Source organism: Heterocephalus glaber, unplaced genomic scaffold, assembly GCF_053883595.1.
Source record: "Heterocephalus glaber isolate CG9 unplaced genomic scaffold, H.glaber_assembly_v1.0 deba00001497, whole genome shotgun sequence".
In the NCBI taxonomy this organism is placed as follows: Eukaryota; Metazoa; Chordata; class Mammalia; order Rodentia; family Bathyergidae; genus Heterocephalus; species Heterocephalus glaber.
The window spans coordinates 4168778-4184676 of NW_028258320.1; the positions used below are offsets into that span (position 1 = coordinate 4168778).

A 15899-nucleotide genomic window follows, 5' to 3' on the forward strand; every position below is an offset into this window, starting at 1 on the left:
CACCAATTGACATTTTCTTGTTGCCTGCTGTTCCAGCCCAAGTTTGGAGTATATGAAGCAAAAAGGAAAAATCTGCTATTTCCCTGTCGATTCCAGGTCCTGAGTTTCCTAGTTGGTCTGCCTTCTTCTCTTCTCCTTTAAGAAGCATCTTAGAGGGCCTCAAGAGCAACAGAAGCTGGAAGCAGAAGCCTGAGCTACACTCGTGGGCGATGTTGGCCAGTGGGGCTGTATAGCCTGGGCCCCTGGGGCCTACCACCACCACCTGGCCCGCCCCAGCCCAGCTGCCAGCCACAGGGCACTTGTTCCAACCCATCAGCTCTGAGGCCAAGGAACAGCAGCCCACCAAGATCAAGTTGCTGTGCATGAACAGTTACCGCCAGGACATGACATGCCTCCTGCTCACCAAGATCCCCTTCCTCAGAGAAATAAGAGTGAGCTCCTTTTCCTGTGAGCACTGTGGTTGGAACAACATGGAGATCCAATTGGCAAGCAGGATCCAGGACCAGGGAGTGTCCCACACTTTGACCTTCAGGGACCTGGAGGACTTGAACAGAGAAGTGATGAAAACTGCTTCTGCCACCACAAGGATCCCCAAGCTGGACTTTGAAATTCCAGCCTTCAGCCAGAAGGGAGCTCTGAACACTGCTGAAGGATTGATCAACCATGCTAACACTGGCCTGGAGCAGGACCAGCCCACATGAAGGGCAAGCGAAGAAGACATAGCCAAAGGAATTGATGAGATCCTTGTCAAACTGAAGGAGCTAAAGCAAGTGGCCTTCCCTTTCACTTTGATCATTGATGATCCCTCAGGGAACAGCTTTGTAGAATATCCACATGCTTCCCAGAAAGATGATGCCACAGTGATCACACACTATAACCAGACCCCTATAGCAGGATGAGGTGCTGGGGCTCCAAGTAGAAGCACTAGAAGAAAAGCTGGAGGAAGAAGACCTCTGAACTGAAGTGCTCCAGTTCAACACAAACTGCTCAGAATGCAATGTCCCAGCTCAGACCAACATGACGCTAGTACAAATCCTCCACTTTAAGGAGGTTATCATCCTGGCCACCATCTGTGAGAACTGTGGTCATCAGACCAATGAGGTGAAATCTGAAGGAGCAGTGGAGCTCTCGGGAACCAGGATCCCCCTCCACTCAGACATGACCAGAGACTTCCTCAAGTCTGAAATACGTAGTGTGGAAATCCCAGAGCTGGAACTTGAGCTGGGAATGGCTGTCCTTGGGGGTAAGTTCACTCCCCTGGAAGGGCTGCTGAAAGACATCCAGGAGCTGGTGACCAAGAACCCTTTCACATTGGGTAACAGTTCCAGTCCTGGCCAGTTGGAGAAATTCCGGGAGTTTAGCCAGAAGTTGGACCAGATCATTGAGGATGGCATGAGGGCCCACTTTATTATGAATGTTCCAGCAGGAAACAGTTACTTACAGAACGTGTATGCACTTGAAGATCATCCAGAGATGAAGGTGGAGCATTATAAGTGCACCTTTGGCCAGAATGAGGAGCTAGGGCTCAATGACATGAAGACAGATGGCTATGAGGCAGGCCTGTCCCCACAGCAGTAATGGTGGGCTCTCACAGCCAGCTCCAATGTTGCTCATGCTTCAGGGTTGTTTATTACTCTTGGAATAAAGTCGGGGGTGTCCTCCCCACCCCTTCCCCAGGCTGGGAAGAACACCTGGCTGGTGTCATAGATCTAGGAAGACTTTCTAAACAGCTTGTGATGCAAGTGCAAGCCAGTTGTGTTACCTGACCTTATTTTGGAGGTTTTGAATTGGCCTGGGAAGAAACATAGAAATGAACCATGGAGCATGTTATCATCACTTTTTTCCTATCAACTCTTTACGCTCCCTCCACAGTGTTCTGTCATCTACGGTTGGAACTCTGAAGTTGGCAAAGATGAAAGGCAATTAAAGCTGAGATTTTGAAGTTGGTTTGGGGCATATAAAGTCTTGGCTTTCCAAAGGAATTCTGAGCGGAGAAGACAGCACAGATGAAGAAGTTATTAAAATGATGGCCTTCAAACAAATGAAAAAAGAGAAGGGTCTTATGTTTGTTTTATCTAAAAGCCCAGGGTGCTGTACTTAGTGGGAGCAGTGGGGAAAAGTGTGTATACTCCATGTTTTCCAGAAGTAGAAGTGACTAAGTAGATTTTAGCCATCCTTGGAATATAGCTAATATACTATACTTCTATTGTACATAACCTCACTTTTTCTTCCATTCTGTTGCATGAAATAAAAATTAAATTTATCTTTAAATAACCCAGAACCATTACAGTAGATCTAACCTTTGGCAGGGATGGAGCCACCAGAATGCTATCAAGTAGAAGAGAAAAGGAATACAGTGGAAGAAACAGACATGGTGAAGAGACGTGCTGATAGTTCCTAGTGAATTTCCAGGGAACTAGGCCAGCCTCTTTGATCAGTTCCTGGTCATTCTTATATATCCTGTGTTCTAGAGCCTTAGGAAACAAGAAAGCATATTAGATTTGGAGGCAGAAGGCCTAAGTTACAGTTGACATTGCGACCTAAGTTACAGTGACATTGTGGGCAAGTGACTTAACCTTCCTGTGTCATTCATTCCTCCTTGAAGTGTGCTTGTTGGGGTATGATGTTCTCAGATTCCCTCCGGATCTTATGGTTTGTAATTGCCCTTCCCAGGTGTCTCCCCCACCCCTACACACGCACATACACGCACACTTTCACAGCTACTGCTCACCAACTTTTTTGACCTCTTACAGAGGTCTTCAAGCGGGATTTGCCAGCATGCTTCTACAAGACACTTAAAACCTCACTCATCAGTTTCTGGAAATCTTGCTCATTTAAATTGTCACAGATCAAGAGCCCTGGGATTTAAACCTTGGAAAGGGGAAGGCTTGTCAGCAGAATTTCCGTGTTAATTTGTAAAGAGATGAGGGATTTTAAAACTTTCCACTCTGCAAAGGGCTGGAGAAAGACTACAGACAAAGAAGCCCACAGGGGCAGGGAGGGAATGTCTCAAACTCTGGAGGCCTTGGTTTCCTCCAGTCCTGCCAGAGTCTCCAGCCCTACCAGAATGAGAAGGATGGGAAAGGGAAAGAGAAAATCACAGCTGATAGAGACAAGCTTGGAAGGACTGGGCACAAGAATAAGATCTGAATATAAACTGGTTGGAGACAGCCATGATTTATGAAAGACAAACAGATATCTACCCTCCAGGTACAAATTCGTTTCAGAAAAAGCTTTTCCCATATTTTTCATCTCTGTCCTTTATCACTTAAGCTACCTGAGATGGTGCCATTGGTTAAAGGACCTCTAGGTAATGCTTGTTCGCACATAAATTCTTTGACATATGGCAACTGGACAAATTGTTCAAATCTGTTAGAAGAAGACAACTTTGTCAAAGTTATTTATGCTTCCCACCCTCTCATTTTTTTTTTAACACCAAAGGGTGTTTTTGATAGCGAAGGGGTTTTCCTTCTCTTGCAGGCAGTCATGGAAAATCCCTGCTTGGTATGAGGGTTGTCACTGATAGGTTTTTGCATATGCAGACTCAAAAGAGGCAGAAGAGACCAAGCAGTAGGAGATGGGCCGTGTGAAGTAGAAGCTCACTGCACAGTGGTTGGGGAATTGGAAGAAACTTGGCTCTGGAGAACTCATCTGAGGGGAGAGGGTCTCAAGAGGCTCCAAAGAGGATACAGGATGGACTTGTTAGCCCCAGATCTTCTGTATCCACCTGACCCTTTACAAATTCTTACCAGGGTCTATTTTGATGCTATTTGGGGTCACTGGAGAGGCACTGCTACTCAAAGGATTGAAGCATCTGTAGAATAGACAGTATTTTCAGTACACGTATTGATTTTTCCTTTTGGCAGATGAAAATGAGCATGCTCTGTGCTCCTACCCTGAGAGAAACTTGAAAGCTGACAATGGCATGTGTCTTTCCCTTGTCCCTTCCCATGTCCTTCAGCTTCCCTTCATTCCATGGCAGGCTCAGAGGGGATGCTGGTGGAGAACATGCCTACCATCCTTGGGGAGAAGCTGCCAGCACCATCCACAGCTGCACACCATGCTCCACTCCACAAGGCTCACGGCTCTTCTAGCCCTTCAAGCGCAAGACCAAGAAAGAAGGGACCACAAAGAAACCACAGTGTGCACGATAACTCATGCTATGCCACTGATGGAGCCTGAGTTTGTGGAAAAGAGGAGTGATTGAGAGATCAAATGAAGTGTGGTCTATCACAAGATTCATTGGATTTTACCACTCAGATATTATTGGCTACTTTAGCAAGAATGTCTTAGTGTAGCTTTAAGGCACTGGGGTTTATTATCCTGAGATGCAATGGGAGAAGGCTTGGGAGGAAGCTAAGGGGAGATCAAGTTTGAGAATAAGCATGGTGGTAACCTCAGTGCTATGGCTTAGATTTTACATGTCCCCCAAAAGCCTCATGTGTTTGGAAAGTGGCTAGATAATGGAGGGTGCTATACTCAAAGTCTACTGATGAGTCCACAGCCAACTTACTGTTAGGCGGTGGAGTGTGGTTAGAGGTGGGTCACTGGGGCCTGCCCAGGAAGTATCGATCTCCCCTGCCCCAGCTCCTCCCTTCTCTCTCTGCTTCCTGGCTGCCATGATGCGAGCCATTTCCTCTGCCAGGCCCTTCCGCCATGCTGTTTCCGCCTTGGAGCCAGCTGAGCACAGACTGAAACCATGAGCCCCAAAAAAACTTTCTTCCTTTTCTCCTTTTAAGTTTTGCTTGTCAAAATAGGAAGAAAAGGTCCAAAGGGGTAGGGGTAGTGGGAGGGGCAGGGGAAAGGAAAGAAGGGGAAGGAAAAATGATGAGAAATGGAAAAAATGGAAATAAAGTCTTTGTAAATAGGGAAGGGTGGAGGGGGTGAAGGGAGGACAGGAATGGGGAAAAAATAAGAACCAAGATGCATTATGTAAAGGTACAATTCCCAATGAGAAATGTAATTGTGTTGTATACCTACAATGTACCAATAAAAGAATTTAATAAAGTGCAAAAAAAAAAAAAGTTTTGCTTGTCACCAGAAGGCAATTAAGGTCCCCAAGGAGAATGTGCCTTATGTAGCTCATTAGTTGCATCTTCTGTTCCCTGCTGCATTATTGTTGATACTCTAGGAAAGGAATCTCCAAAATTTGTCATTGCTCAAGAACAGCATCACATTTTCTGTCCCTTTCTTGCTCACAAAGCCTTTGATGGAAGAAAATGATGTGCATGCATAAAGTGTTGTGTGAGCCTAGGTTGCTTAGCCGAAGCTCTTTCTTGCCAGCTGACCGGGAGGACAACAGGGCAAGATGGTGGCTGAAGCAAGAGCCAGGTCCGCTGAGAGGCGCCGGGAGCATCTGGGAAGCAGGGCACGCGCACTCCAACACCACAGGCTGACTCTCAGGGTCTCTCTGGCCCTACATTGCAAATAGTCCACGGCTCGCAAATTAGGAACTGATAACACGGTGCATGCACATGCCAGTTAATTGATCTGGGGTCTTTTATTTTATTTTTTTATTTGGGGGGAGGGTATTTTTGCTATCATTGTCCTCCTGTTGTAATTTAGTTCCCAAAAGTGAGACTCGTAGAAACTCCAATGTGAAAGGTTTATTTGCTTTGTGTTTTATTTGTTGTTTTACTTATTCCAAGAAACACATTAAGCTTCTTGGTGAATTATTCCTGCTAATTTGGAAAGAGTAACACTTTAATCTCACACATGCACTTCTGATGTATGCAAGGTAAAATTATAATAGTATTTACTTTGAGTTGTTTCTAGATAATTTTTGCTTTGCCAGTTTCTTTCATTTAGTACTGTTTGTTTTTGGAATGCTTGAACACCTAGATGAAGGGGGGAAAAAAGACTTAGTTTGCCCCAGTTAAACAAACCTTTAATAAAAATGAAAGATAATAATAAAAAATACATCACCAAGGAGAGGCTCAAGGGTGGTGTTTGAGAAAAATGAGCCATTTCAGGGGCAGGCAGAAGATACTAAAAGGGGAAGTGGCAGCTACCAAGGAAGTCTTGTTAGCGGAGAAAAATTCCACAGGAGGAAGCCGGCGAGGGTGCGGGTAGAGGGTTGGCCTTGAGATCTGAGGCTGGAGAACCAAAAGCCATGACAGTCACAGTGGAGCTAGGAAAGAAAAGTCCAGCTGCTCTCTCAGCACCTCTAAGAGGGCACAGCCTGCTCTGGGCTTGTGGTACTCTGGAACATGAGAGGCAGCATTTCCACAGAAGCACACAAGGTAGAAGGCTCTGACGATGGAGCCAGGGTGTGGGACAGCAGGTGGGAGGGAGAGAGTGACAGGTACCTAGGGGAAGGAAGCCAGGTAATGAAGCGACCAGCCACTACAGTTTTGCAGGGGAGAAATTGATGGTTATAAAAGCTTTGAGGTGAGTCCCTGGGCTGGGGAAACTTCTAAAGCAGGGACGACACATGTCATATGGAGGCGCTGGGTGGGCCTCTGCTGAGTTCCAGGCCAGTCCCTGCGTGTACAGAGCAGTGGAGGGGGCTTTGATCTTCCTTGGTGGAGAGACATCAGAGCAGGCAAAGTGGAGGCCCCAGTGGTCCCTGCAGGGACTGTCTGGGAATGAACGGGCACACTAGGGACTGAAGTAGGTCAAAGGCAGGTGAGGTGAAGGTCAGGCAGGTTCTGGTAGAGGAGTCAAGGTTAGCCCATATGCAGAAGGATAAGGGTGGTTGCCATGGGAAGGCTGTGGATGTGAATGGGTGAGACAGAGGGACGAAGGATGAGGGAATTGGAAGAGAAAGGATGTCATGGCCCAGGAGACCTCAGAACTTCCACGCCTCCTCTTCATCTGCCGTCTCCACACCCTGGTCAGTTCTAGGCTTCTCCATGCTGGCTTCCACCTGGACTCCCCAGCTCGTCTCTGAGGTCTCTGAAACTGTCCCTGTTCCACTGGCCCAGCCTTCCCAGCAGCATCTTTCCTGCAGCCATTACACCAACATGGCAGCAGAGATGAGTGGGTAGCTATCCCCCTTTCTGGCCTGGCTCATATGCCTGGACATTATGGCTTCCTGGGACTCCTCTTGTCCCCGCAGCCTTCCCAGACAGGAAATTCTGGAAATGACTGAAGGGAAATTAGGGTCTTTGAGGACAAATGTTAGAAAGTTTGGAAATAAATAAGGACAAGGATCCCTGTGTCTCTGTGCAAAGTGGGACTATGGAAACCCAGAAGCACTTAGATGGAAATTGGGCATTATCATTTATGAACTGTATGACCTTAGACAAGGTTATTTAAGTGGCTTCTTTATGAATCATGTATGAAATAAAGGTAAAACTATGCAGTGTGATCGAAAAATACGGTGAATGTCAAACTTTTCTTTCAAGAGTTAGTAGAGTAAAAGATGCATTGCCATTGGCTCAGGGATTTAGCTCAGTGGTTCCACCGCCTGCCTTGCAAGCGCAAGGACCAGAGTTTGATCCCCAGTACCAAAAAAAAAAAAAAACATACATTGCCATTAATCCTTCCCAAAATCCTCCTCTTTGTTTCAAACACACTTATCCCATCACTCTTGCTGCTTTCTGAAGCAGCTCTGCAAGGCTACTTTCATGGGTGTTGTTAGTTGTGCTAACATGGCTGCCTCAGTGTTCTGGATTGATTCAGAATATTTATTTCTCGCAGTCATTTTGACTTTAGGGAGGAGCCAGAAGTTGCATGGTCCCAGTGAATAAAGTGGACAAGGACACATTGTAATATTTTTTTAACTTGTCTTTCTGTTGGATGGCACTGGGCAACAGCAGTCACCATAGTTTTGATCATACCTTGTGAAGACACTCATGAAAGAAGTCTTACAGAACTGCTTCAGAAAGTGGCAAGAATGATGGGATAATGTGTTCAAAGGCCAGAGGAGTATTTTGCAGGCCATTAATGGCAATGTGTCTTTTACTGTAGCAATTTTTAATTTAAACATTTATCATACATTCTGTATATTTTAGTCACCCCTTGTAGCACCAGCTTTGCATGGGGGGATAAGAATTAAATGTAATAGTCTATACAAGGGCTTAGAATAGTACATGGCACTGTAGAGTATTGGTATTGTTGTCACACCTGTAGGGTAGGATAGGTTGAGCATCATACAACTTCAGAAGACATCGTTCACATAGACTCCAATGTGAATCCTGCCTGAGAAATTGCTCGATGCACAATCTGCATAGCTATGCCTGACAGCTCTCAAATATTCATCTCTGCCTGGCAAGGTTATTATGAAAATTATAGTCAAACGCATGGAAAGTACCTTTTAAACCATAGCCACTGTACTCATAGCAGCTGGTATTATTTACACAGAGAGATACATCTGGCAGTTTAGCAACAATATTTGCTCAGAGTACTTCTTCCTGGTGGGCAGGTTTGTACAGAGACTAAATTTGATTAAAAAGCTATAGAGGAATTTTAAGTAAGCAAAAGGAAGTTGAATAACATCTCAAGGTTATTTTCAGCCCATTAGAATGGAGGGGGCTCAATTCCAAGGGTATCATTTGTTGTACCACAGGAGTTTGCTGTTTGGAAATAGAATTCTAGTTTTCTTTTTCTCCTTTTTCATCTCCCTCAGTTGCTGGGAGCCCCTCTCTGCACCACCACACAGGCTTGCTACAATTAATTAGATAACTACATCTTTACATTAGTTAATCTTTGACTTAGTCTCCTCCTAATGAAATTTCAGGGAAACCCCACAGGCTCCCTGATGAAATTTGGGATTCCCCTTGGTCTTGTCATCATGATTTTTGGAAATTATCCAAATTACAGCCAAAAGAATCCACGGTGTATGGAACACAAATGACGTCTCTCTCTGAATCCATTCTCCAGCGCTGTCAGATGTGATTCCCTAATGTTGCAACCAGCACCGGCTCCCTCTTTTCTGTTCAGGCTTTTGCGTAGCATTACCTCATAAATAAAAGTTCAATATTACTCATGTTTTAATGTCAAGTTACTCCCCAAAAATATCATTCCTCCCAGCTTGCTAGCCCCCTCCTGTGGGGTGTTTGAAGCCCAGCATCTCAGCCAACAGATAGGACATCTGAAAGAAGGAAGAATAGGAGGGTGCTGGCAGGGACATCAAACAAACTACATAAATGGTACCGCCTCAGATTTGGGACTATCTTAGGGGACTGTCTGGCCCAATCCTTTTATTTTACAGATGTGAAAAGAGCCCCAGCTGGGAGATGGTACTTGCCTATGGCTTCCCAAACAACCAGCCCCTAGCATGGGCAGAGACAGGCTTTGGGAGGGGGCTCCCTTCGCCTTTGGGGTCTAGGGAAGAGGAACCACACAGTGGCAGCGGTGGGTGATGGCACCCCCCCCAGCAGCTCACAAAGGGACAGAGAAGAGACACCAACCTCCAGATGCTGCACTTCCAGCATCACACGCCAGGGAAAGGAAGATGTCTGGTCACAGCCAAAATGGTAACATTCATCCTTTCCCTCCCACTCAGCACTTGGAAGTGTGAGAATGCATCCCCAAAGGGAGAGCCCACGAGGGACTGGCAGCAAGGAACTCCCACTCGACTGGCTTTGCTGCAAAACACAGCCAGCCCGGGGGGGGGGGGGGACCAGCCTGGGTAAGGGGGCTGGGGAAAGTCAGGGGCAGCAGCCACTGCACAAAGTGAGGACCCCCCAGCTCCCCACCCCATGGAGTCAGGGAGACCACCCACCAGGGAGGCTGCACTCTGTTCTGCAGCCCCTCTTATGCTGGGACACAGGAAATAAGTGGTATCAACTTGTGGAGAGGTACAGGCTATGAGGATAGACACTTACTAATTACGTCTCTGTTGATCCAGGAAGCTATGTGCACATTGTCCTGGATCTCAGCACTTGTTACTGGTGGCTGCATCTGACTGTCTGCTCTTAGGCAAATTGAATAGCCTCAAAGACCTCTGTTTCTTCACCTGTAAGTGGGGCTGATAATAAGACCACCCAGTGGGCTGCTGAGTGGGTTAAGAGTGAGGCAGTCAGTGCTCTGTGATCACTGCCTGTCACAGGAGGGCTGCCGTGCCACATGCTCTCCTCCTGGAGGGCAGGTGTCTGTTTCCCCCATGGGTTTGAATCACATATGTGCTTCTCAATGTGACACCCATGCATCCCCACTTCCTGGGGCAGGGGCTACCTCATGCACGGTCCAAGCCAGTATTTCCCACCAGGAGTGCTTCCAGAGGCAAATTTTTCCTATGCCTTTCCTGTTGTGTTCATTATAGATTTAGGAAAATCTGCCTCGTCCCTTAGGGGAGGAGAGACATCCCAGAGCACATGGCTCCCCTCTCTGAGTGGCAGAGAGCCCCTTTCTTTGTGATTTCCTCCTGGTTCTGATCTTTCCAGGACAGAGAGACATCAGAGAGTAAATTAGAAGCAGAGGGTTGGAGATGAAAACAACAGCCAGAGGAGTGCAGGCCTGAGGACAGGGCAAGTGCGGAGCTGGCTCTGCCAAGGCCCCAGGTGCAAGAGGTAGGAACAGAGGACAAAGACAAGGCCTTGGGCACTCATAGGTGGGGCTTGCTGTTAGGAGCTGGGGCCTGGTCGGAAGGGGCAGTCACTGTGATCAGGAGTCTACTTCCTGACTGCCATGCCATGAGCAACTCTCCTCGCCATGCCTCTCTGCCATGAAGATTTCCCCTGGCTCCAGCTGACCATGGACCATAGTAACTATGATCCAAGACAGACTGGTCCTCCTTTAAATTGTGGGTGTCAGGCCTTGTGTCTCAGCCCCAAGAAGGTGGCTACCACAGGCTACCACACCAGACAGGAGCCAGGTGCTCCAAACACTTGCCCTTGACCCTGGAGTGCAAGAAAAGATACAGGCATCCCTGAGGGACATTGGCAAGCACCTCTCCCAGGGGAGAGCGGGTCACGCTGAGTGCTGAGGCTCCTGTGGCCGGGCACAGAGAGGGCTGGTCCAGGGTGCTATGCTCTGTGCAGAGGGAGAAACACAGAACCAGGAGTCTGAGCCTTTCTCCCTTCCCATATCTCCCCAGCCTCCACTGCAGGGAGCCTGGAGCCTTCCCTGGGGCACAATGCAGCCCACACCTGCCTCCTGCCCCATCCTGTGCCCTGCTCCCTTCTCCTATGCCCTGCTCTTCTCCTTATGAGTCAGTACCTCTTGCAAAATATTTCCCCAACCAACCACCTCTGCCCTCCAATCTCCACTCGCCAGCACCAATATCTAATGTGTAGCAAAGAAATGGGTCCATTGGAGAACTTTATTTTACAGCTCAGGACTTTATTTGCCAAGAAATTTTCAACATGGGAAAAATATGAAATAAATGCAACAAATACCATTGACACTCATTCTCTACCTGGAGAAATAAAATATAAATACAAAGCCTCCGGTGTTCACCATCCCAGCCACACTCCCTTTTTGTCCTCCTTTTCCAAACCTAAGCAGAGACACCAACTGGATATTTGTCATTCTCATGTATTTCTTTTTCTTTCTTTTTTTTTTTTTTGGTACCAGGGATTGAACTCGGGTCCTTGTGCTTGCGCAGCAGGCAGCGAAACCACTGAGCTAAATCCCCAGCCCTCTCATGTATTTCTTTACTCTTGGTACATTCCTTGGTATACCAGCAGGATTCCCTCTTGGAAGGCCAGAAAAAATGACCACGTTAGCTGATGCCATGCCAAATGATCTTTAAAACCGGTGATAAAACTTTATAATTGTGTCACAATTTTTTAAATTCTGTGAAAAACACTTTTGCTATCGGTCATGCATGTATATGAGGAGAATTACTTTTAGATAGTAAGATCAGTGTTTAAAATATTAATTTTATCTAAATTACTTAATGTAAAATATTAGAAACATTGAGAATGGAAGGGTTTTTTTTTTAATTTATTTATTTGCAAAGAAACTTTGCAAGAGCGGCAGAGCAGCATGCCCAGTGCTGGATTTCTTCCTCTTGCCCTGGAACTTAGGAGACAGAAAGAACATCTTTTCTGTGCTTGGTAAATTGTCATGCTCCACTATAAGATTGGATCAATTTCCAGCCTTTTATCCTTTGTACTTTTGATGTTGTACAATATATCTGAGAATTTTTTTAAAGCACAATTTCAGCTGGCATCACTTCCTCTGGGACATCTCCATCCTTTTTGTCATAACTGCTTTCTTTCCACATTGTCCTTCAGCAGATTTCTCTGCCTGTGTAGCAAGTCTCTCCCGGGGTGGCAGTAACCACATTCCCTCTTTCTCCTGAAACTCCAAGTGTGTTTGCTTCGAATTCCACTTGTAGTCAGACCACTTTTTGTCTCTGCTGCACTTTGCATCTTCGCTGGCCAATTTCCTCTTTGGATTACCCATGTTTGTAAAATGTCACAGGGATTTGTCATCGGGAGACTGCAAGCAACACAACCCCATGTGACTGAGCTGAGACACAGAGACACAGTGACCAGTCACCAGCAGACTGAGCTAAGTGGGTAACAGCCACACATATCTGCTATCTGAGAAGAGACTCTGGGAATGGAGAACTAATTTCAAAGTTGGGCCATTACAGAGTCACTGGGCTGAGGATGGGACTCATATGACCCCAAGAGCCTTATTGTGCAGAAGGCCCGGTTGCCTTTTGAAGACATGAATGGATCATTAGGGATCTAACACCAAGTGGACTAACCCATTGATGAGTCCACAGCTCAATGCGTTTATTGGGAAGTAGGGCCTAATTGGATGAGTTGGGTCACTGAGGCCAGCCTTTGAAGGGTATATCTGGTCCTCTGACCACTTCCTTTGTGGATCTTTCCCTCTCACTCAGCTTCCTGGCTGCCGTGAGTTGAGCAGCTTTGTTCCATTACCCCATCACGATGGGGTGATGGTTCTACTTCACCCTTCCATCATGATGCTTCTGCCTCACCTCAGGCACACAGCAATGGAATAGCTGACTGTGGACTAAAACCTCTGGAACCATGAGCCAATCTTTCCTCCTTTAAGATGTTTGGGAGGGTGGATATTTGCTCATAGCAATGAAAAGTTGACTAATACACAGAGTAACTCAAATGTAACAGAACTAGTTGAGGGACAAGTAAACCACACTAACAGGAGCATGGGAATCGGGCAAAGCAGGCACTTGATCTTACAAACGTATGTCTCTCAAAGCAAGATTGGGAATCATTTCTGATGCTTATAAATTTTATATAAATATTAATTACACTGCACAAATATTTGATCTTCCAGTGCCATTTTCCTCTCATGTGTCTGCACATGTGTGCGACTCCTCTGGATGAGCCCAGAGTTACCTGGAGTCAGGCTCTGGCTCTCCTAGCAGCTGTGGTGCTCCCGAAACAGGATCCCCTTTACCTGAGCTCCCCTGACCCCCCAGGAGGCACTGCCTGCACAGGTGGGAGAAGAATGGATGTGACCAATGACAAATATCTTGGATGGGTTCAGGCACCAGCTGCTGGAAAAACCCTGCAGGGTGACCCGGATGAGTCCTAGGAACCAAAGTCCCATCCCCCAGGGCACACTGCAGGCTCCAGCCAGCCCCAGGGCACAGCTGCCGGTTTCTCCTGTCCGTGCCATGTCTCCACCGTTCACTGCCCTTTAGAGTTAAATTGGTTTTAATAGCATCCAATTTTCTCAAGTGCTGGAGAGACAGACAGGTTACAAAGGGACTGTTATTACCACCTCCTTTCCTCCTGGATTCCCAGATGGACATTAAAAAATCATTTCCTCTGACACTAGGCCCTGGTCCCTGGAGAGATAACCAGGGAAATAACACTGGACCCAGAGCAGGCTGTTAAAACTGTAGGCTTCCCATTTTTCCTTCCTTGTGAGTGATGGGATGTAAAGTCCATTCCCTACTCCTGAGTGCATGCATGTGTGTGTGTGTGCAAACATGTGTGCTTGTGATGCAAGTGAGCTTGCATATAAACACATCTATGTGTGTCAGGGGGCGGTTTGGCCCTTGATAGCTGTGACTGGGGTGTGTGCTGTGTAGGTGGACACCTGTCTATTCATGTCTGTGTCCCGGGTGTCTGGCATGTGGGGGTGCACAGTAGATCTATTACCGTTGGTAATATCTGCACCTGTGTGCATCCCTGTCACCTCATTGGTGTGTTCCTTCCCAGCCCTGCTTTCCTATTGGGAGCTGGCGTCCGGCACCAGAGTGTGAGCAGGGTATGTTTGGAGATTGTGTCTACAGCCTTTGGAGTGTGTGTGTGTGTGTGTGTGTGTGTGTATGCACAACCTCACAAACACTACCAATGCCTGGGCTGTGTCCATACTCTCTTAGGCTAGGAGTCCTTTCCAGAGCCCTTTTCAATTCTCCACTGCCTCCCAACCTGCCTAATCTTTGGGCCAATCTATTCAGCAAAACACAAAGACAAACAGCAAACAGCATCTGGTCAGGCTTGGAACTCAGCTGGCTGATGCAGTCCAGTGCAAACTGTGTGGTGCTAACTGACAGGTGGCAGCAGCCAGTTGAGGGACACTGGAGGGGAGCAGGGGATTGAACCCAGAGTCTTCACAATGAGCTGCATCCCAGGCAACCCCTCTCTTTTTCATTTCAAGATAATTGTTCAATTGCTAAATTGCCCAGGCTGACCTCAAACTTGCAGCACTCCTGCCTCTGCCTCCCAGAGTTCTGGGATTACAGACATGCACCACCATGCCGGGCACATTCAGCAGGGGTGAGCCATGGGTGGGGGAGCTGTGTGTGACACCCAGGCTGGGACTGTGTCTCCTAATACTGACATCCCGAGGCGTCTGTAACTGGCCTGTGACACCTGCCCTGGGTCTGAATCCACAAGCACTTTTATGGGTCATCACTGTTAACCATGTGCCCATTAATGGTCCTATAAAACACGTCTCATTATGGCCAGCAGGGCTTTACAGCTCTAAAATCCTCTTTATTTTAAAAACAAATCCGTGAACATAGCTGGACGGGGGAAGTGTTCATGCTGACATTTCCAAGGAGGGATAAAGCGGGAGGGAGTTCCCGGGGGCGGTGCCAGGGTTCCAGCCACATTCTAGGACATGTGACTCCTCCTCGTCCCTTTCCCCCCTGTTCCTTTGCAGGGAAATATACTTGCACATTCCTGTTTCTCAAGGTTGCTCCGAGGATAATTAGTCCATCTCAGCCCATCACTCTCCCGCCCTGGCTCCATGAGGCAGTGGGGACTGACTCTGTAATGATCAGGATAAATCTCATGGCGCCTGCAGGATGCTGAGGCATCTCTGGCCTCCCAACACCTATGGGACTCACTTTTGCTTGCAGCTGTTGGCTCCCAAGTCTACATCTCCATCCTGCACCTCTCTCCAAGGCTGTGTGTCCAGTAGCCCCTGGGCAGCTTGGTCCCCAAGTACTCTATTTGTCCTTGTGGTTAATCCCCCTCTAATCGTCATTCCTCCCTAGGTTAACAACCCCATGAATGGCATCAACACACAGCACCCACCTGGTGTAGGCCCTCTAGGGAGCTGGGGTGGACATAGGGGTGTGGTCCTACATGCTCCGAGTCCAAGATCTGCCATCCTGTCTCCCCAGACAATTCCTGTGATCAACAAAGGCATCATCTTAACTGTCCCTCCAACCAGTTACCCAGCCCCCTCAGTGCAGTGCTACTGAATTTTTCATCTGCCCCACCTCAACTGGGACAGATCCTCCTCGTCACTGGGGCAGATGATAGAATCCTCAAGGGCCTCCCTCCTGCACCGCTCACTGTTCTAGCTCCCAGAGTGGTCCCACCTTCCTGGGGAGCCCCAGACTCCCCCACTAACAGCCAAGCCCCAGCTGTCCAGACCCCACCCATTCCAGATCTCAGTCACCACATGGGACTCGGGGCACATGTCACACAGTGAATGTGCAAACCCGCCCAATCTCTTTGCCAGAGCAAATGCGACTCCTTCCAGGATGAAGTCCCTTATCCCTTCCCACCTCTATCCTCCACCTGAACACACACATACATGCA

General features: G+C 47.5%; 1 pseudogene; it reads left to right on the top strand.

Annotated features, from left to right (window-relative positions):
* The first annotated feature begins 209 nt into the window (after positions 1-209).
* LOC101722526 (zinc finger protein ZPR1 pseudogene) lies at positions 210-1578 on the top strand (annotated as a pseudogene).
* The last annotated feature ends 14321 nt before the right edge of the window (positions 1579-15899 follow it).